This window comes from Sphaerodactylus townsendi, linkage group LG08 (genome assembly GCF_021028975.2).
Source record: "Sphaerodactylus townsendi isolate TG3544 linkage group LG08, MPM_Stown_v2.3, whole genome shotgun sequence".
NCBI lineage: Eukaryota > Metazoa > Chordata > Lepidosauria > Squamata > Sphaerodactylidae > Sphaerodactylus > Sphaerodactylus townsendi.
The window spans coordinates 9,803,934-9,824,523 of record NC_059432.1 but is presented as its reverse complement, the minus strand read 5'-3'; positions in this window follow the sequence as shown (position 1 = coordinate 9,824,523).

Sequence of the window (20,590 nt, the reverse complement as noted above, 5' to 3'; positions counted from 1 at the left end):
TGGAGCCTGGGAGGTGGTTATAGTGAGGGGATGAATGAATCCATCAATTAGAAGGGATACCATCAATGTAGAAGAATTCTAATCTTGTGTACATTGGATGTACTTCTTTTAATTGGTGCTTTCTGATTCCCTTTGGGCCAATTTATGTGATTAAGATCTATTTGAGCTGTTAGATTTTGATCTTTAGTCTGAGGTTAAGCCCCACACTTTACCCAGATTTGGCCACGCCCCGCCCCCAGAAACTGCACTTGTGGTGATTTTCTGAAGCAAAATGTCCAGGAGTTCAGCAGCCCATGCAGGGCTAATGTTCCGCACACCCCCTCCTCCGATCCTGATTAGAGCCACGTATCACAACCAAACAAATAATGTGGCTGGCTTTTACCATGCCTCTGTGGTAATGAAATCATTGGCCAATCTATTCATCTGTCTGTTTATGGCAGGCGTAACTCATCATAGAATAAAGCCAAGAGATTACAAACTGGCTCTCAGGTCCTCCGTGAAGTACAAGCAGGCGTTGAAACCAAGACCTGAAAATAAATTGGGAGGGGGAGCATGCAAAAACATAGGGGGCAAGAGAGAGGAGTTAATGAAACAAGCATGGAAAAGAGGGATAGAAAATAAGGAAGGGAGGGGGGAGTGACTTGCTCTTGCTGCAACACACCAACGATCACTTTTCAAGGTCCCTTTGCAAGGTCCAGGTGCAAGGAAAGGGACAGGGAAAGGCCACATTCAAGGGCCTTTTTTTGGGGGGGGGGGGTTTCCCAGCAAGGCTTTTCAGTTGACTGTGCAGATTTTAAAAAAAACATTGCTTCAGCGTCAGCTCTCACCAAAGCACAAGGACTGAGGCTAGGCATACACACACACACACACACACACACTCAGCCACACAGCAAAGAGCCTTCAGCCGTGGGGTCAGCTGACGCCAAAGGATTATTATTTTTTGAATCTGCATGACCTATCAGATCTCCAGTGGCCAATCAGAAGCCTGCTGGGCAAAGGCCCCACCCACTTTCAAAAAGACTTGGTGGGCAACAGGAAAGGTTCTGGCAAGGGGGGTGGCGCCTGGGCTCGGGTGCCGCACGGGGGACTCCTATGGCAATCAGTTGCAATAAGAGTGGGAATTATTGCTATCAGGCCAGGATTGAGCGAGCAATGGCCAACAAGTTGTGGGCGCATCCCTAGAAGGCCACACAGACAAGGAGGGCGACGTTGTTGAGGTTTTCATCTAAAGCTACTCAGAGGGGCCTGCTTTTCCTGTTAACACGTGACCCCCATGTTTTCTCTAAGAGCCCCCTTCAGTAAGGAGAAAGGACCTTCCAGGAGCAGGGGCAGGGAGTGAGAGAGGCCAAGAGGTTTTTATTTTATTTATTTTATTTTTTTATTTTTTTATTCATTCATTCATTCATTCATTCTTTCGATTTCTATACCGCCCCATCCCCGAAGGGCTGCTAGCCCCAACAGACTACATATATCAGAAAATGTAACATGCTCAATTTAAAAATGAAATTTCATTCAGAATATTGATTTGTATTCAGATTTGAATTTTTGCATTCCAAGAGATGAGCTCTTGCGAGCAAGTTCGGATGCTGCCGCAAGGCTCGATCTTTCCTGTGTGTGTTATTTGCCCTTCCTTCCTCTGCAGAGCCTTCCTTGGTGGTCTCTCTTTCAAGTACTGTCCTTGCTTAGCTTTGGAGATCTGACAAGGTCGGGCTATGCTATACCATGCCTCCTCCTCCCACAATCCCAAGGGCTTGATACTTCAAGGAATCCTAGATGTTTGGGGCATAACCATGGCATCGGTGGGGTGTGGCTACCCCTGGCCATAGGAGGGACAGTGGAAGTCATTCCTTGTCCCTCAAGGAATCCCAGAAACCAGAAAATACAAAAGGAATATTCTTCCCCTCAGAATCGCTAGGAGTCAAAGCCCCAAACCCCAGAAGGAGTCTGGGGGCCATGTGGTTGCATCCCTGGACCGAAGGTCAGATTTGCACTCCTGGTAGAAAAAGTGGTCGTAGAGGCAGCCAAAGGAGAAAGTGTTGAAATGCTGGGTGAGTTTGGCTACCTCTCACATGGTATGGGTACATTCAGGTCACAGCAGAGAGGCAGAATTGCTTGATACAATAGGCAATTATGCCTTAAGAACAGTTAGTCCTGGAATTGACTACATGAGAGGCAGCCCTTGATTATTTCTAAGTGTTTCTTCTATTTTTGAACCACTTGGCAATATTAGTCACCTTATGCAATCCATTCAGCACATTCAGAGGTGGAAAGTTACCCAGAAAGTCCAGCACAATCACAGTGAATTTCAAAACGAAAAAGTCGCAGAAATGGGAGAATTCATTAAAAATAAGAAGCTGAAAATTAATCTCTTCTGTCCTACACCTGAAGGTTATTTAAAACCAATGTAATGGAAACTAAGATACAATATTTAGGAAAGATACAATCTCTCGCGCCCCTGGACTCTTCAATAAGAAGACTCTGAATTCAGTTGATTTCTCTATTATGAAACAGCACCAGGAATAAACATTTACTCTTCTGTTGCCAGAACGCAGCATAGCCAGTGTTGCACTTCCCATCACACTCCATGCCATCCTCTACGTCCTGTCACCCCACCCCAGCTGATCAGTTCCCAAGGGGGAATGGCACCCCCCCCCCCCCAGTCCCATGGTCTGGTGGAAGAAGACACCACCTTCCCCCATCAGGGTCAGAAGAACCTCTGATCCACCTGACTGGCAGAGCTGCAGTAGCAGGTGGCTCATGAGCGGATGAGGCATTGCCTGAGAAGCAAGGTGAAAAAACAGAAGCATAGCAGGGAGGGGGAATGAGAAGAGAAAGGATCCCACATCCCGGGCAGCAAACAAAAACATGGCAGGATTAAACTGGGGCTGATCACGGCCCAACCCAAACTTCCCCCATCTGAATGGCCCAGGCTAGCCTCGTCTCATCACATGTTGGATGGTAAGCAAGGGCAGCCGCGGTCAGTATTTGGTCGGTGTACACGGGCAGGCAGTGGCAAACCACCTCAGAACATCTCTTGCCTTGAAAACCCATGTCACCCCCACAGTCGCATCCAGGAGGGTGCCAGTGTGGTTAATGGAGTCAAGCCAGAGGGTTTCCTTTAAAATTGGAATTCCTGACTGAATGAGAATAATGAAGGAGCACAAATGCTGACAAAAGAAGAAGAGTTTAGATTTACACCCCACCTTTCTCTCCTGTAAGGAGACTCAAGGTGGCTGACAAGCTCCTTTCCCTTCCTCTCCCCACAACAGACACCTTGTGAGGTAGGAGGGGTTGAGAGAGTTCTGAGAGAACTGTGACTAGCCCAAGGTCACCTAGCAGTAATGTGGGAGTGCGGAAACACATCTGGTTCACCAGATAAGCCTCTGCCACTCATGTGGAGGAGTGGGAGATCAAACCCAGTTCTCCAGATTAGAATCCACCTGCTCTTAAACACTAGCTTTCTTATCTTACTATATCACATGATCTCATATGTACCCTGATGATTGGCTATTTGCACTTATGCTGCTTATCTCTTATTTAGCAGTAGAAGAAAAGGTGAGATCTCCTGGTGAGATTTGGGGTAATTCCATCTTTTTTTGATAATCCCTAAAAGCAGTCAAGACAACCCCCCCCCCCCCACCCCCCCCCCCCCCCACCCCCCCCGCCCCACCACCCCCCCCCCCCCCAAAACCCCCCCCCCCCAACACCCCCCCTCCCCCAAAAGCCCCCTCCCCCCACACACCCCCTCCCCCCCAACCCCCCCCCCCCCCCAAACCCCCCCCCCCCCAACCCCCCCCCCCCCCCCCACCCCCCCCCCCCCCCACCCCCCCCCCCCCCCACCCCCACCCCACCCCACCCCCCCCCCCCCCCACCCCCCCCCCCCCCCACCCCCCCCCCCCCCCACCCCCCCCCCCCCCCACCCCCCCCCCCCCCCACCCCCCCTCCCCCCCACCCCCCCCCCCCCCCCCCCCCCCCCCCCCCCACTCGCCCCCCCCCCCACCCCCCCCCCCCCCCCCCCCCCCCCCCCCCCACCCCCCCCCCCCCCCACCCCCCCCCCCCCCCACCCCCCCCCCCCCCCACCCCCCCCCCCCCCCACCCCCCCCCCCCCCCACCCCCCCCCCCCCCCACCCCCCCCCCCCCCCACCCCCCCCCCCCCCCACCCCCCCCCCCCCCCACCCCCCCCCCCCCCCACCCCCCCCCCCCCCCACCCCCCCCCCCCCCCACCCCCCCCCCCCCCCACCCCCCCCCCCCCCCACCCCCCCCCCCCCCCACCCCCCCCCCCCCCCACCCCCCCCCCCCCCCACCCCCCCCCCCCCCCACCCCCCCCCCCCCCCACCCCCCCCCCCCCCCACCCCCCCCCCCCCCCACCCCCCCCCCCCCCCACCCCCCCCCCCCCCCACCCCCCCCCCCCCCCACCCCCCCCCCCCCCCACCCCCCCCCCCCCCCACCCCCCCCCCCCCCCACCCCCCCCCCCCCCCACCCCCCCCCCCCCCCACCCCCCCCCCCCCCCACCCCCCCCCCCCCCCACCCCCCCCCCCCCCCACCCCCCCCCCCCCCCACCCCCCCCCCCCCCCACCCCCCCCCCCCCCCACCCCCCCCCCCCCCCACCCCCCCCCCCCCCCACCCCCCCCCCCCCCCACCCCCCCCCCCCCCCACCCCCCCCCCCCCCCACCCCCCCCCCCCCCCACCCCCCCCCCCCCCCACCCCCCCCCCCCCCCACCCCCCCCCCCCCCCACCCCCCCCCCCCCCCACCCCCCCCCCCCCCCACCCCCCCCCCCCCCCACCCCCCCCCCCCCCCACCCCCCCCCCCCCCCACCCCCCCCCCCCCCCACCCCCCCCCCCCCCCACCCCCCCCCCCCCCCACCCCCCCCCCCCCCCACCCCCCCCCCCCCCCACCCCCCCCCCCCCCCACCCCCCCCCCCCCCCACCCCCCCCCCCCCCCACCCCCCCCCCCCCCCACCCCCCCCCCCCCCCACCCCCCCCCCCCCCCACCCCCCCCCCCCCCCACCCCCCCCCCCCCCCACCCCCCCCCCCCCCCACCCCCCCCCCCCCCCACCCCCCCCCCCCCCCACCCCCCCCCCCCCCCACCCCCCCCCCCCCCCACCCCCCCCCCCCCCCACCCCCCCCCCCCCCCACCCCCCCCCCCCCCCACCCCCCCCCCCCCCCACCCCCCCCCCCCCCCACCCCCCCCCCCCCCCACCCCCCCCCCCCCCCACCCCCCCCCCCCCCCACCCCCCCCCCCCCCCACCCCCCCCCCCCCCCACCCCCCCCCCCCCCCACCCCCCCCCCCCCCCACCCCCCCCCCCCCCCACCCCCCCCCCCCCCCACCCCCCCCCCCCCCCACCCCCCCCCCCCCCCACCCCCCCCCCCCCCCACCCCCCCCCCCCCCCACCCCCCCCCCCCCCCACCCCCCCCCCCCCCCACCCCCCCCCCCCCCCACCCCCCCCCCCCCCCACCCCCCCCCCCCCCCACCCCCCCCCCCCCCCACCCCCCCCCCCCCCCACCCCCCCCCCCCCCCACCCCCCCCCCCCCCCACCCCCCCCCCCCCCCACCCCCCCCCCCCCCCACCCCCCCCCCCCCCCACCCCCCCCCCCCCCCACCCCCCCCCCCCCCCACCCCCCCCCCCCCCCACCCCCCCCCCCCCCCACCCCCCCCCCCCCCCACCCCCCCCCCCCCCCACCCCCCCCCCCCCCCACCCCCCCCCCCCCCCACCCCCCCCCCCCCCCACCCCCCCCCCCCCCCACCCCCCCCCCCCCCCACCCCCCCCCCCCCCCACCCCCCCCCCCCCCCACCCCCCCCCCCCCCCACCCCCCCCCCCCCCCACCCCCCCCCCCCCCCACCCCCCCCCCCCCCCACCCCCCCCCCCCCCCACCCCCCCCCCCCCCCACCCCCCCCCCCCCCCACCCCCCCCCCCCCCCACCCCCCCCCCCCCCCACCCCCCCCCCCCCCCACCCCCCCCCCCCCCCACCCCCCCCCCCCCCCACCCCCCCCCCCCCCCACCCCCCCCCCCCCCCACCCCCCCCCCCCCCCACCCCCCCCCCCCCCCACCCCCCCCCCCCCCCACCCCCCCCCCCCCCCACCCCCCCCCCCCCCCACCCCCCCCCCCCCCCACCCCCCCCCCCCCCCACCCCCCCCCCCCCCCACCCCCCCCCCCCCCCACCCCCCCCCCCCCCCACCCCCCCCCCCCCCCACCCCCCCCCCCCCCCACCCCCCCCCCCCCCCACCCCCCCCCCCCCCCACCCCCCCCCCCCCCCACCCCCCCCCCCCCCCACCCCCCCCCCCCCCCACCCCCCCCCCCCCCCACCCCCCCCCCCCCCCACCCCCCCCCCCCCCCACCCCCCCCCCCCCCCACCCCCCCCCCCCCCCACCCCCCCCCCCCCCCACCCCCCCCCCCCCCCACCCCCCCCCCCCCCCACCCCCCCCCCCCCCCACCCCCCCCCCCCCCCACCCCCCCCCCCCCCCACCCCCCCCCCCCCCCACCCCCCCCCCCCCCCACCCCCCCCCCCCCCCACCCCCCCCCCCCCCCACCCCCCCCCCCCCCCACCCCCCCCCCCCCCCACCCCCCCCCCCCCCCACCCCCCCCCCCCCCCACCCCCCCCCCCCCCCACCCCCCCCCCCCCCCACCCCCCCCCCCCCCCACCCCCCCCCCCCCCCACCCCCCCCCCCCCCCACCCCCCCCCCCCCCCACCCCCCCCCCCCCCCACCCCCCCCCCCCCCCACCCCCCCCCCCCCCCACCCCCCCCCCCCCCCACCCCCCCCCCCCCCCACCCCCCCCCCCCCCCACCCCCCCCCCCCCCCACCCCCCCCCCCCCCCACCCCCCCCCCCCCCCACCCCCCCCCCCCCCCACCCCCCCCCCCCCCCACCCCCCCCCCCCCCCACCCCCCCCCCCCCCCACCCCCCCCCCCCCCCACCCCCCCCCCCCCCCACCCCCCCCCCCCCCCACCCCCCCCCCCCCCCACCCCCCCCCCCCCCCACCCCCCCCCCCCCCCACCCCCCCCCCCCCCCACCCCCCCCCCCCCCCACCCCCCCCCCCCCCCACCCCCCCCCCCCCCCACCCCCCCCCCCCCCCACCCCCCCCCCCCCCCACCCCCCCCCCCCCCCACCCCCCCCCCCCCCCACCCCCCCCCCCCCCCACCCCCCCCCCCCCCCACCCCCCCCCCCCCCCACCCCCCCCCCCCCCCACCCCCCCCCCCCCCCACCCCCCCCCCCCCCCACCCCCCCCCCCCCCCACCCCCCCCCCCCCCCACCCCCCCCCCCCCCCACCCCCCCCCCCCCCCACCCCCCCCCCCCCCCACCCCCCCCCCCCCCCACCCCCCCCCCCCCCCACCCCCCCCCCCCCCCACCCCCCCCCCCCCCCACCCCCCCCCCCCCCCACCCCCCCCCCCCCCCACCCCCCCCCCCCCCCACCCCCCCCCCCCCCCACCCCCCCCCCCCCCCACCCCCCCCCCCCCCCACCCCCCCCCCCCCCCACCCCCCCCCCCCCCCACCCCCCCCCCCCCCCACCCCCCCCCCCCCCCACCCCCCCCCCCCCCCACCCCCCCCCCCCCCCACCCCCCCCCCCCCCCACCCCCCCCCCCCCCCACCCCCCCCCCCCCCCACCCCCCCCCCCCCCCACCCCCCCCCCCCCCCACCCCCCCCCCCCCCCACCCCCCCCCCCCCCCACCCCCCCCCCCCCCCACCCCCCCCCCCCCCCACCCCCCCCCCCCCCCACCCCCCCCCCCCCCCACCCCCCCCCCCCCCCACCCCCCCCCCCCCCCACCCCCCCCCCCCCCCACCCCCCCCCCCCCCCACCCCCCCCCCCCCCCACCCCCCCCCCCCCCCACCCCCCCCCCCCCCCACCCCCCCCCCCCCCCACCCCCCCCCCCCCCCACCCCCCCCCCCCCCCACCCCCCCCCCCCCCCACCCCCCCCCCCCCCCACCCCCCCCCCCCCCCACCCCCCCCCCCCCCCACCCCCCCCCCCCCCCACCCCCCCCCCCCCCCACCCCCCCCCCCCCCCACCCCCCCCCCCCCCCACCCCCCCCCCCCCCCACCCCCCCCCCCCCCCACCCCCCCCCCCCCCCACCCCCCCCCCCCCCCACCCCCCCCCCCCCCCACCCCCCCCCCCCCCCACCCCCCCCCCCCCCCACCCCCCCCCCCCCCCACCCCCCCCCCCCCCCACCCCCCCCCCCCCCCACCCCCCCCCCCCCCCACCCCCCCCCCCCCCCACCCCCCCCCCCCCCCACCCCCCCCCCCCCCCACCCCCCCCCCCCCCCACCCCCCCCCCCCCCCACCCCCCCCCCCCCCCACCCCCCCCCCCCCCCACCCCCCCCCCCCCCCACCCCCCCCCCCCCCCACCCCCCCCCCCCCCCACCCCCCCCCCCCCCCACCCCCCCCCCCCCCCACCCCCCCCCCCCCCCACCCCCCCCCCCCCCCACCCCCCCCCCCCCCCACCCCCCCCCCCCCCCACCCCCCCCCCCCCCCACCCCCCCCCCCCCCCACCCCCCCCCCCCCCCACCCCCCCCCCCCCCCACCCCCCCCCCCCCCCACCCCCCCCCCCCCCCACCCCCCCCCCCCCCCACCCCCCCCCCCCCCCACCCCCCCCCCCCCCCACCCCCCCCCCCCCCCACCCCCCCCCCCCCCCACCCCCCCCCCCCCCCACCCCCCCCCCCCCCCACCCCCCCCCCCCCCCACCCCCCCCCCCCCCCACCCCCCCCCCCCCCCACCCCCCCCCCCCCCCACCCCCCCCCCCCCCCACCCCCCCCCCCCCCCACCCCCCCCCCCCCCCACCCCCCCCCCCCCCCACCCCCCCCCCCCCCCACCCCCCCCCCCCCCCACCCCCCCCCCCCCCCACCCCCCCCCCCCCCCACCCCCCCCCCCCCCCACCCCCCCCCCCCCCCACCCCCCCCCCCCCCCACCCCCCCCCCCCCCCACCCCCCCCCCCCCCCACCCCCCCCCCCCCCCACCCCCCCCCCCCCCCACCCCCCCCCCCCCCCACCCCCCCCCCCCCCCACCCCCCCCCCCCCCCACCCCCCCCCCCCCCCACCCCCCCCCCCCCCCACCCCCCCCCCCCCCCACCCCCCCCCCCCCCCACCCCCCCCCCCCCCCACCCCCCCCCCCCCCCACCCCCCCCCCCCCCCACCCCCCCCCCCCCCCACCCCCCCCCCCCCCCACCCCCCCCCCCCCCCACCCCCCCCCCCCCCCACCCCCCCCCCCCCCCACCCCCCCCCCCCCCCACCCCCCCCCCCCCCCACCCCCCCCCCCCCCCACCCCCCCCCCCCCCCACCCCCCCCCCCCCCCACCCCCCCCCCCCCCCACCCCCCCCCCCCCCCACCCCCCCCCCCCCCCACCCCCCCCCCCCCCCACCCCCCCCCCCCCCCACCCCCCCCCCCCCCCACCCCCCCCCCCCCCCACCCCCCCCCCCCCCCACCCCCCCCCCCCCCCACCCCCCCCCCCCCCCACCCCCCCCCCCCCCCACCCCCCCCCCCCCCCACCCCCCCCCCCCCCCACCCCCCCCCCCCCCCACCCCCCCCCCCCCCCACCCCCCCCCCCCCCCACCCCCCCCCCCCCCCACCCCCCCCCCCCCCCACCCCCCCCCCCCCCCACCCCCCCCCCCCCCCACCCCCCCCCCCCCCCACCCCCCCCCCCCCCCACCCCCCCCCCCCCCCACCCCCCCCCCCCCCCACCCCCCCCCCCCCCCACCCCCCCCCCCCCCCACCCCCCCCCCCCCCCACCCCCCCCCCCCCCCACCCCCCCCCCCCCCCACCCCCCCCCCCCCCCACCCCCCCCCCCCCCCACCCCCCCCCCCCCCCACCCCCCCCCCCCCCCACCCCCCCCCCCCCCCACCCCCCCCCCCCCCCACCCCCCCCCCCCCCCACCCCCCCCCCCCCCCACCCCCCCCCCCCCCCACCCCCCCCCCCCCCCACCCCCCCCCCCCCCCACCCCCCCCCCCCCCCACCCCCCCCCCCCCCCACCCCCCCCCCCCCCCACCCCCCCCCCCCCCCACCCCCCCCCCCCCCCACCCCCCCCCCCCCCCACCCCCCCCCCCCCCCACCCCCCCCCCCCCCCACCCCCCCCCCCCCCCACCCCCCCCCCCCCCCACCCCCCCCCCCCCCCACCCCCCCCCCCCCCCACCCCCCCCCCCCCCCACCCCCCCCCCCCCCCACCCCCCCCCCCCCCCACCCCCCCCCCCCCCCACCCCCCCCCCCCCCCACCCCCCCCCCCCCCCACCCCCCCCCCCCCCCACCCCCCCCCCCCCCCACCCCCCCCCCCCCCCACCCCCCCCCCCCCCCACCCCCCCCCCCCCCCACCCCCCCCCCCCCCCACCCCCCCCCCCCCCCACCCCCCCCCCCCCCCACCCCCCCCCCCCCCCACCCCCCCCCCCCCCCACCCCCCCCCCCCCCCACCCCCCCCCCCCCCCACCCCCCCCCCCCCCCACCCCCCCCCCCCCCCACCCCCCCCCCCCCCCACCCCCCCCCCCCCCCACCCCCCCCCCCCCCCACCCCCCCCCCCCCCCACCCCCCCCCCCCCCCACCCCCCCCCCCCCCCACCCCCCCCCCCCCCCACCCCCCCCCCCCCCCACCCCCCCCCCCCCCCACCCCCCCCCCCCCCCACCCCCCCCCCCCCCCACCCCCCCCCCCCCCCACCCCCCCCCCCCCCCACCCCCCCCCCCCCCCACCCCCCCCCCCCCCCACCCCCCCCCCCCCCCACCCCCCCCCCCCCCCACCCCCCCCCCCCCCCACCCCCCCCCCCCCCCACCCCCCCCCCCCCCCACCCCCCCCCCCCCCCACCCCCCCCCCCCCCCACCCCCCCCCCCCCCCACCCCCCCCCCCCCCCACCCCCCCCCCCCCCCACCCCCCCCCCCCCCCACCCCCCCCCCCCCCCACCCCCCCCCCCCCCCACCCCCCCCCCCCCCCACCCCCCCCCCCCCCCACCCCCCCCCCCCCCCACCCCCCCCCCCCCCCACCCCCCCCCCCCCCCACCCCCCCCCCCCCCCACCCCCCCCCCCCCCCACCCCCCCCCCCCCCCACCCCCCCCCCCCCCCACCCCCCCCCCCCCCCACCCCCCCCCCCCCCCACCCCCCCCCCCCCCCACCCCCCCCCCCCCCCACCCCCCCCCCCCCCCACCCCCCCCCCCCCCCACCCCCCCCCCCCCCCACCCCCCCCCCCCCCCACCCCCCCCCCCCCCCACCCCCCCCCCCCCCCACCCCCCCCCCCCCCCACCCCCCCCCCCCCCCACCCCCCCCCCCCCCCACCCCCCCCCCCCCCCACCCCCCCCCCCCCCCACCCCCCCCCCCCCCCACCCCCCCCCCCCCCCACCCCCCCCCCCCCCCACCCCCCCCCCCCCCCACCCCCCCCCCCCCCCACCCCCCCCCCCCCCCACCCCCCCCCCCCCCCACCCCCCCCCCCCCCCACCCCCCCCCCCCCCCACCCCCCCCCCCCCCCACCCCCCCCCCCCCCCACCCCCCCCCCCCCCCACCCCCCCCCCCCCCCACCCCCCCCCCCCCCCACCCCCCCCCCCCCCCACCCCCCCCCCCCCCCACCCCCCCCCCCCCCCACCCCCCCCCCCCCCCACCCCCCCCCCCCCCCACCCCCCCCCCCCCCCACCCCCCCCCCCCCCCACCCCCCCCCCCCCCCACCCCCCCCCCCCCCCACCCCCCCCCCCCCCCACCCCCCCCCCCCCCCACCCCCCCCCCCCCCCACCCCCCCCCCCCCCCACCCCCCCCCCCCCCCACCCCCCCCCCCCCCCACCCCCCCCCCCCCCCACCCCCCCCCCCCCCCACCCCCCCCCCCCCCCACCCCCCCCCCCCCCCACCCCCCCCCCCCCCCACCCCCCCCCCCCCCCACCCCCCCCCCCCCCCACCCCCCCCCCCCCCCACCCCCCCCCCCCCCCACCCCCCCCCCCCCCCACCCCCCCCCCCCCCCACCCCCCCCCCCCCCCACCCCCCCCCCCCCCCACCCCCCCCCCCCCCCACCCCCCCCCCCCCCCACCCCCCCCCCCCCCCACCCCCCCCCCCCCCCACCCCCCCCCCCCCCCACCCCCCCCCCCCCCCACCCCCCCCCCCCCCCACCCCCCCCCCCCCCCACCCCCCCCCCCCCCCACCCCCCCCCCCCCCCACCCCCCCCCCCCCCCACCCCCCCCCCCCCCCACCCCCCCCCCCCCCCACCCCCCCCCCCCCCCACCCCCCCCCCCCCCCACCCCCCCCCCCCCCCACCCCCCCCCCCCCCCACCCCCCCCCCCCCCCACCCCCCCCCCCCCCCACCCCCCCCCCCCCCCACCCCCCCCCCCCCCCACCCCCCCCCCCCCCCACCCCCCCCCCCCCCCACCCCCCCCCCCCCCCACCCCCCCCCCCCCCCACCCCCCCCCCCCCCCACCCCCCCCCCCCCCCACCCCCCCCCCCCCCCACCCCCCCCCCCCCCCACCCCCCCCCCCCCCCACCCCCCCCCCCCCCCACCCCCCCCCCCCCCCACCCCCCCCCCCCCCCACCCCCCCCCCCCCCCACCCCCCCCCCCCCCCACCCCCCCCCCCCCCCACCCCCCCCCCCCCCCACCCCCCCCCCCCCCCACCCCCCCCCCCCCCCACCCCCCCCCCCCCCCACCCCCCCCCCCCCCCACCCCCCCCCCCCCCCACCCCCCCCCCCCCCCACCCCCCCCCCCCCCCACCCCCCCCCCCCCCCACCCCCCCCCCCCCCCACCCCCCCCCCCCCCCACCCCCCCCCCCCCCCACCCCCCCCCCCCCCCACCCCCCCCCCCCCCCACCCCCCCCCCCCCCCACCCCCCCCCCCCCCCACCCCCCCCCCCCCCCACCCCCCCCCCCCCCCACCCCCCCCCCCCCCCACCCCCCCCCCCCCCCACCCCCCCCCCCCCCCACCCCCCCCCCCCCCCACCCCCCCCCCCCCCCACCCCCCCCCCCCCCCACCCCCCCCCCCCCCCACCCCCCCCCCCCCCCACCCCCCCCCCCCCCCACCCCCCCCCCCCCCCACCCCCCCCCCCCCCCACCCCCCCCCCCCCCCACCCCCCCCCCCCCCCACCCCCCCCCCCCCCCACCCCCCCCCCCCCCCACCCCCCCCCCCCCCCACCCCCCCCCCCCCCCACCCCCCCCCCCCCCCACCCCCCCCCCCCCCCACCCCCCCCCCCCCCCACCCCCCCCCCCCCCCACCCCCCCCCCCCCCCACCCCCCCCCCCCCCCACCCCCCCCCCCCCCCACCCCCCCCCCCCCCCACCCCCCCCCCCCCCCACCCCCCCCCCCCCCCACCCCCCCCCCCCCCCACCCCCCCCCCCCCCCACCCCCCCCCCCCCCCACCCCCCCCCCCCCCCACCCCCCCCCCCCCCCACCCCCCCCCCCCCCCACCCCCCCCCCCCCCCACCCCCCCCCCCCCCCACCCCCCCCCCCCCCCACCCCCCCCCCCCCCCACCCCCCCCCCCCCCCACCCCCCCCCCCCCCCACCCCCCCCCCCCCCCACCCCCCCCCCCCCCCACCCCCCCCCCCCCCCACCCCCCCCCCCCCCCACCCCCCCCCCCCCCCACCCCCCCCCCCCCCCACCCCCCCCCCCCCCCACCCCCCCCCCCCCCCACCCCCCCCCCCCCCCACCCCCCCCCCCCCCCACCCCCCCCCCCCCCCACCCCCCCCCCCCCCCACCCCCCCCCCCCCCCACCCCCCCCCCCCCCCACCCCCCCCCCCCCCCACCCCCCCCCCCCCCCACCCCCCCCCCCCCCCACCCCCCCCCCCCCCCACCCCCCCCCCCCCCCACCCCCCCCCCCCCCCACCCCCCCCCCCCCCCACCCCCCCCCCCCCCCACCCCCCCCCCCCCCCACCCCCCCCCCCCCCCACCCCCCCCCCCCCCCACCCCCCCCCCCCCCCACCCCCCCCCCCCCCCACCCCCCCCCCCCCCCACCCCCCCCCCCCCCCACCCCCCCCCCCCCCCACCCCCCCCCCCCCCCACCCCCCCCCCCCCCCACCCCCCCCCCCCCCCACCCCCCCCCCCCCCCACCCCCCCCCCCCCCCACCCCCCCCCCCCCCCACCCCCCCCCCCCCCCACCCCCCCCCCCCCCCACCCCCCCCCCCCCCCACCCCCCCCCCCCCCCACCCCCCCCCCCCCCCACCCCCCCCCCCCCCCACCCCCCCCCCCCCCCACCCCCCCCCCCCCCCACCCCCCCCCCCCCCCACCCCCCCCCCCCCCCACCCCCCCCCCCCCCCACCCCCCCCCCCCCCCACCCCCCCCCCCCCCCACCCCCCCCCCCCCCCACCCCCCCCCCCCCCCACCCCCCCCCCCCCCCACCCCCCCCCCCCCCCACCCCCCCCCCCCCCCACCCCCCCCCCCCCCCACCCCCCCCCCCCCCCACCCCCCCCCCCCCCCACCCCCCCCCCCCCCCACCCCCCCCCCCCCCCACCCCCCCCCCCCCCCACCCCCCCCCCCCCCCACCCCCCCCCCCCCCCACCCCCCCCCCCCCCCACCCCCCCCCCCCCCCACCCCCCCCCCCCCCCACCCCCCCCCCCCCCCACCCCCCCCCCCCCCCACCCCCCCCCCCCCCCACCCCCCCCCCCCCCCACCCCCCCCCCCCCCCACCCCCCCCCCCCCCCACCCCCCCCCCCCCCCACCCCCCCCCCCCCCCACCCCCCCCCCCCCCCACCCCCCCCCCCCCCCACCCCCCCCCCCCCCCACCCCCCCCCCCCCCCACCCCCCCCCCCCCCCACCCCCCCCCCCCCCCACCCCCCCCCCCCCCCACCCCCCCCCCCCCCCACCCCCCCCCCCCCCCACCCCCCCCCCCCCCCACCCCCCCCCCCCCCCACCCCCCCCCCCCCCCACCCCCCCCCCCCCCCACCCCCCCCCCCCCCCACCCCCCCCCCCCCCCACCCCCCCCCCCCCCCACCCCCCCCCCCCCCCACCCCCCCCCCCCCCCACCCCCCCCCCCCCCCACCCCCCCCCCCCCCCACCCCCCCCCCCCCCCACCCCCCCCCCCCCCCACCCCCCCCCCCCCCCACCCCCCCCCCCCCCCACCCCCCCCCCCCCCCACCCCCCCCCCCCCCCACCCCCCCCCCCCCCCACCCCCCCCCCCCCCCACCCCCCCCCCCCCCCACCCCCCCCCCCCCCCACCCCCCCCCCCCCCCACCCCCCCCCCCCCCCACCCCCCCCCCCCCCCACCCCCCCCCCCCCCCACCCCCCCCCCCCCCCACCCCCCCCCCCCCCCACCCCCCCCCCCCCCCACCCCCCCCCCCCCCCACCCCCCCCCCCCCCCACCCCCCCCCCCCCCCACCCCCCCCCCCCCCCACCCCCCCCCCCCCCCACCCCCCCCCCCCCCCACCCCCCCCCCCCCCCACCCCCCCCCCCCCCCACCCCCCCCCCCCCCCACCCCCCCCCCCCCCCACCCCCCCCCCCCCCCACCCCCCCCCCCCCCCACCCCCCCCCCCCCCCACCCCCCCCCCCCCCCACCCCCCCCCCCCCCCACCCCCCCCCCCCCCCACCCCCCCCCCCCCCCACCCCCCCCCCCCCCCACCCCCCCCCCCCCCCACCCCCCCCCCCCCCCACCCCCCCCCCCCCCCACCCCCCCCCCCCCCCACCCCCCCCCCCCCCCACCCCCCCCCCCCCCCACCCCCCCCCCCCCCCACCCCCCCCCCCCCCCACCCCCCCCCCCCCCCACCCCCCCCCCCCCCCACCCCCCCCCCCCCCCACCCCCCCCCCCCCCCACCCCCCCCCCCCCCCACCCCCCCCCCCCCCCACCCCCCCCCCCCCCCACCCCCCCCCCCCCCCACCCCCCCCCCCCCCCACCCCCCCCCCCCCCCACCCCCCCCCCCCCCCACCCCCCCCCCCCCCCACCCCCCCCCCCCCCCACCCCCCCCCCCCCCCACCCCCCCCCCCCCCCACCCCCCCCCCCCCCCACCCCCCCCCCCCCCCACCCCCCCCCCCCCCCACCCCCCCCCCCCCCCACCCCCCCCCCCCCCCACCCCCCCCCCCCCCCACCCCCCCCCCCCCCCACCCCCCCCCCCCCCCACCCCCCCCCCCCCCCACCCCCCCCCCCCCCCACCCCCCCCCCCCCCCACCCCCCCCCCCCCCCACCCCCCCCCCCCCCCACCCCCCCCCCCCCCCACCCCCCCCCCCCCCCACCCCCCCCCCCCCCCACCCCCCCCCCCCCCCACCCCCCCCCCCCCCCACCCCCCCCCCCCCCCACCCCCCCCCCCCCCCACCCCCCCCCCCCCCCACCCCCCCCCCCCCCCACCCCCCCCCCCCCCCACCCCCCCCCCCCCCCACCCCCCCCCCCCCCCACCCCCCCCCCCCCCCACCCCCCCCCCCCCCCACCCCCCCCCCCCCCCACCCCCCCCCCCCCCCACCCCCCCCCCCCCCCACCCCCCCCCCCCCCCACCCCCCCCCCCCCCCACCCCCCCCCCCCCCCACCCCCCCCCCCCCCCACCCCCCCCCCCCCCCACCCCCCCCCCCCCCCACCCCCCCCCCCCCCCACCCCCCCCCCCCCCCACCCCCCCCCCCCCCCACCCCCCCCCCCCCCCACCCCCCCCCCCCCCCACCCCCCCCCCCCCCCACCCCCCCCCCCCCCCACCCCCCCCCCCCCCCACCCCCCCCCCCCCCCACCCCCCCCCCCCCCCACCCCCCCCCCCCCCCACCCCCCCCCCCCCCCACCCCCCCCCCCCCCCACCCCCCCCCCCCCCCACCCCCCCCCCCCCCCACCCCCCCCCCCCCCCACCCCCCCCCCCCCCCACCCCCCCCCCCCCCCACCCCCCCCCCCCCCCACCCCCCCCCCCCCCCACCCCCCCCCCCCCCCACCCCCCCCCCCCCCCACCCCCCCCCCCCCCCACCCCCCCCCCCCCCCACCCCCCCCCCCCCCCACCCCCCCCCCCCCCCACCCCCCCCCCCCCCCACCCCCCCCCCCCCCCACCCCCCCCCCCCCCCACCCCCCCCCCCCCCCACCCCCCCCCCCCCCCACCCCCCCCCCCCCCCACCCCCCCCCCCCCCCACCCCCCCCCCCCCCCACCCCCCCCCCCCCCCACCCCCCCCCCCCCCCACCCCCCCCCCCCCCCACCCCCCCCCCCCCCCACCCCCCCCCCCCCCCACCCCCCCCCCCCCCCACCCCCCCCCCCCCCCACCCCCCCCCCCCCCCACCCCCCCCCCCCCCCACCCCCCCCCCCCCCCACCCCCCCCCCCCCCCACCCCCCCCCCCCCCCACCCCCCCCCCCCCCCACCCCCCCCCCCCCCCACCCCCCCCCCCCCCCACCCCCCCCCCCCCCCACCCCCCCCCCCCCCCACCCCCCCCCCCCCCCACCCCCCCCCCCCCCCACCCCCCCCCCCCCCCACCCCCCCCCCCCCCCACCCCCCCCCCCCCCCACCCCCCCCCCCCCCCACCCCCCCCCCCCCCCACCCCCCCCCCCCCCCACCCCCCCCCCCCCCCACCCCCCCCCCCCCCCACCCCCCCCCCCCCCCACCCCCCCCCCCCCCCACCCCCCCCCCCCCCCACCCCCCCCCCCCCCCACCCCCCCCCCCCCCCACCCCCCCCCCCCCCCACCCCCCCCCCCCCCCACCCCCCCCCCCCCCCACCCCCCCCCCCCCCCACCCCCCCCCCCCCCCACCCCCCCCCCCCCCCACCCCCCCCCCCCCCCACCCCCCCCCCCCCCCACCCCCCCCCCCCCCCACCCCCCCCCCCCCCCACCCCCCCCCCCCCCCACCCCCCCCCCCCCCCACCCCCCCCCCCCCCCACCCCCCCCCCCCCCCACCCCCCCCCCCCCCCACCCCCCCCCCCCCCCACCCCCCCCCCCCCCCACCCCCCCCCCCCCCCACCCCCCCCCCCCCCCACCCCCCCCCCCCCCCACCCCCCCCCCCCCCCACCCCCCCCCCCCCCCACCCCCCCCCCCCCCCACCCCCCCCCCCCCCCACCCCCCCCCCCCCCCACCCCCCCCCCCCCCCACCCCCCCCCCCCCCCACCCCCCCCCCCCCCCACCCCCCCCCCCCCCCACCCCCCCCCCCCCCCACCCCCCCCCCCCCCCACCCCCCCCCCCCCCCACCCCCCCCCCCCCCCACCCCCCCCCCCCCCCACCCCCCCCCCCCCCCACCCCCCCCCCCCCCCACCCCCCCCCCCCCCCACCCCCCCCCCCCCCCACCCCCCCCCCCCCCCACCCCCCCCCCCCCCCACCCCCCCCCCCCCCCACCCCCCCCCCCCCCCACCCCCCCCCCCCCCCACCCCCCCCCCCCCCCACCCCCCCCCCCCCCCACCCCCCCCCCCCCCCACCCCCCCCCCCCCCCACCCCCCCCCCCCCCCACCCCCCCCCCCCCCCACCCCCCCCCCCCCCCACCCCCCCCCCCCCCCACCCCCCCCCCCCCCCACCCCCCCCCCCCCCCACCCCCCCCCCCCCCCACCCCCCCCCCCCCCCACCCCCCCCCCCCCCCACCCCCCCCCCCCCCCACCCCCCCCCCCCCCCACCCCCCCCCCCCCCCACCCCCCCCCCCCCCCACCCCCCCCCCCCCCCACCCCCCCCCCCCCCCACCCCCCCCCCCCCCCACCCCCCCCCCCCCCCACCCCCCCCCCCCCCCACCCCCCCCCCCCCCCACCCCCCCCCCCCCCCACCCCCCCCCCCCCCCACCCCCCCCCCCCCCCACCCCCCCCCCCCCCCACCCCCCCCCCCCCCCACCCCCCCCCCCCCCCACCCCCCCCCCCCCCCACCCCCCCCCCCCCCCACCCCCCCCCCCCCCCACCCCCCCCCCCCCCCACCCCCCCCCCCCCCCACCCCCCCCCCCCCCCACCCCCCCCCCCCCCCACCCCCCCCCCCCCCCACCCCCCCCCCCCCCCACCCCCCCCCCCCCCCACCCCCCCCCCCCCCCACCCCCCCCCCCCCCCACCCCCCCCCCCCCCCACCCCCCCCCCCCCCCACCCCCCCCCCCCCCCACCCCCCCCCCCCCCCACCCCCCCCCCCCCCCACCCCCCCCCCCCCCCACCCCCCCCCCCCCCCACCCCCCCCCCCCCCCACCCCCCCCCCCCCCCACCCCCCCCCCCCCCCACCCCCCCCCCCCCCCACCCCCCCCCCCCCCCACCCCCCCCCCCCCCCACCCCCCCCCCCCCCCACCCCCCCCCCCCCCCACCCCCCCCCCCCCCCACCCCCCCCCCCCCCCACCCCCCCCCCCCCCCACCCCCCCCCCCCCCCACCCCCCCCCCCCCCCACCCCCCCCCCCCCCCACCCCCCCCCCCCCCCACCCCCCCCCCCCCCCACCCCCCCCCCCCCCCACCCCCCCCCCCCCCCACCCCCCCCCCCCCCCACCCCCCCCCCCCCCCACCCCCCCCCCCCCCCACCCCCCCCCCCCCCCACCCCCCCCCCCCCCCACCCCCCCCCCCCCCCACCCCCCCCCCCCCCCACCCCCCCCCCCCCCCACCCCCCCCCCCCCCCACCCCCCCCCCCCCCCACCCCCCCCCCCCCCCACCCCCCCCCCCCCCCACCCCCCCCCCCCCCCACCCCCCCCCCCCCCCACCCCCCCCCCCCCCCACCCCCCCCCCCCCCCACCCCCCCCCCCCCCCACCCCCCCCCCCCCCCACCCCCCCCCCCCCCCACCCCCCCCCCCCCCCACCCCCCCCCCCCCCCACCCCCCCCCCCCCCCACCCCCCCCCCCCCCCACCCCCCCCCCCCCCCACCCCCCCCCCCCCCCACCCCCCCCCCCCCCCACCCCCCCCCCCCCCCACCCCCCCCCCCCCCCACCCCCCCCCCCCCCCACCCCCCCCCCCCCCCACCCCCCCCCCCCCCCACCCCCCCCCCCCCCCACCCCCCCCCCCCCCCACCCCCCCCCCCCCCCACCCCCCCCCCCCCCCACCCCCCCCCCCCCCCACCCCCCCCCCCCCCCACCCCCCCCCCCCCCCACCCCCCCCCCCCCCCACCCCCCCCCCCCCCCACCCCCCCCCCCCCCCACCCCCCCCCCCCCCCACCCCCCCCCCCCCCCACCCCCCCCCCCCCCCACCCCCCCCCCCCCCCACCCCCCCCCCCCCCCACCCCCCCCCCCCCCCACCCCCCCCCCCCCCCACCCCCCCCCCCCCCCACCCCCCCCCCCCCCCACCCCCCCCCCCCCCCACCCCCCCCCCCCCCCACCCCCCCCCCCCCCCACCCCCCCCCCCCCCCACCCCCCCCCCCCCCCACCCCCCCCCCCCCCCACCCCCCCCCCCCCCCACCCCCCCCCCCCCCCACCCCCCCCCCCCCCCACCCCCCCCCCCCCCCACCCCCCCCCCCCCCCACCCCCCCCCCCCCCCACCCCCCCCCCCCCCCACCCCCCCCCCCCCCCACCCCCCCCCCCCCCCACCCCCCCCCCCCCCCACCCCCCCCCCCCCCCACCCCCCCCCCCCCCCACCCCCCCCCCCCCCCACCCCCCCCCCCCCCCACCCCCCCCCCCCCCCACCCCCCCCCCCCCCCACCCCCCCCCCCCCCCACCCCCCCCCCCCCCCACCCCCCCCCCCCCCCACCCCCCCCCCCCCCCACCCCCCCCCCCCCCCACCCCCCCCCCCCCCCACCCCCCCCCCCCCCCACCCCCCCCCCCCCCCACCCCCCCCCCCCCCCACCCCCCCCCCCCCCCACCCCCCCCCCCCCCCACCCCCCCCCCCCCCCACCCCCCCCCCCCCCCACCCCCCCCCCCCCCC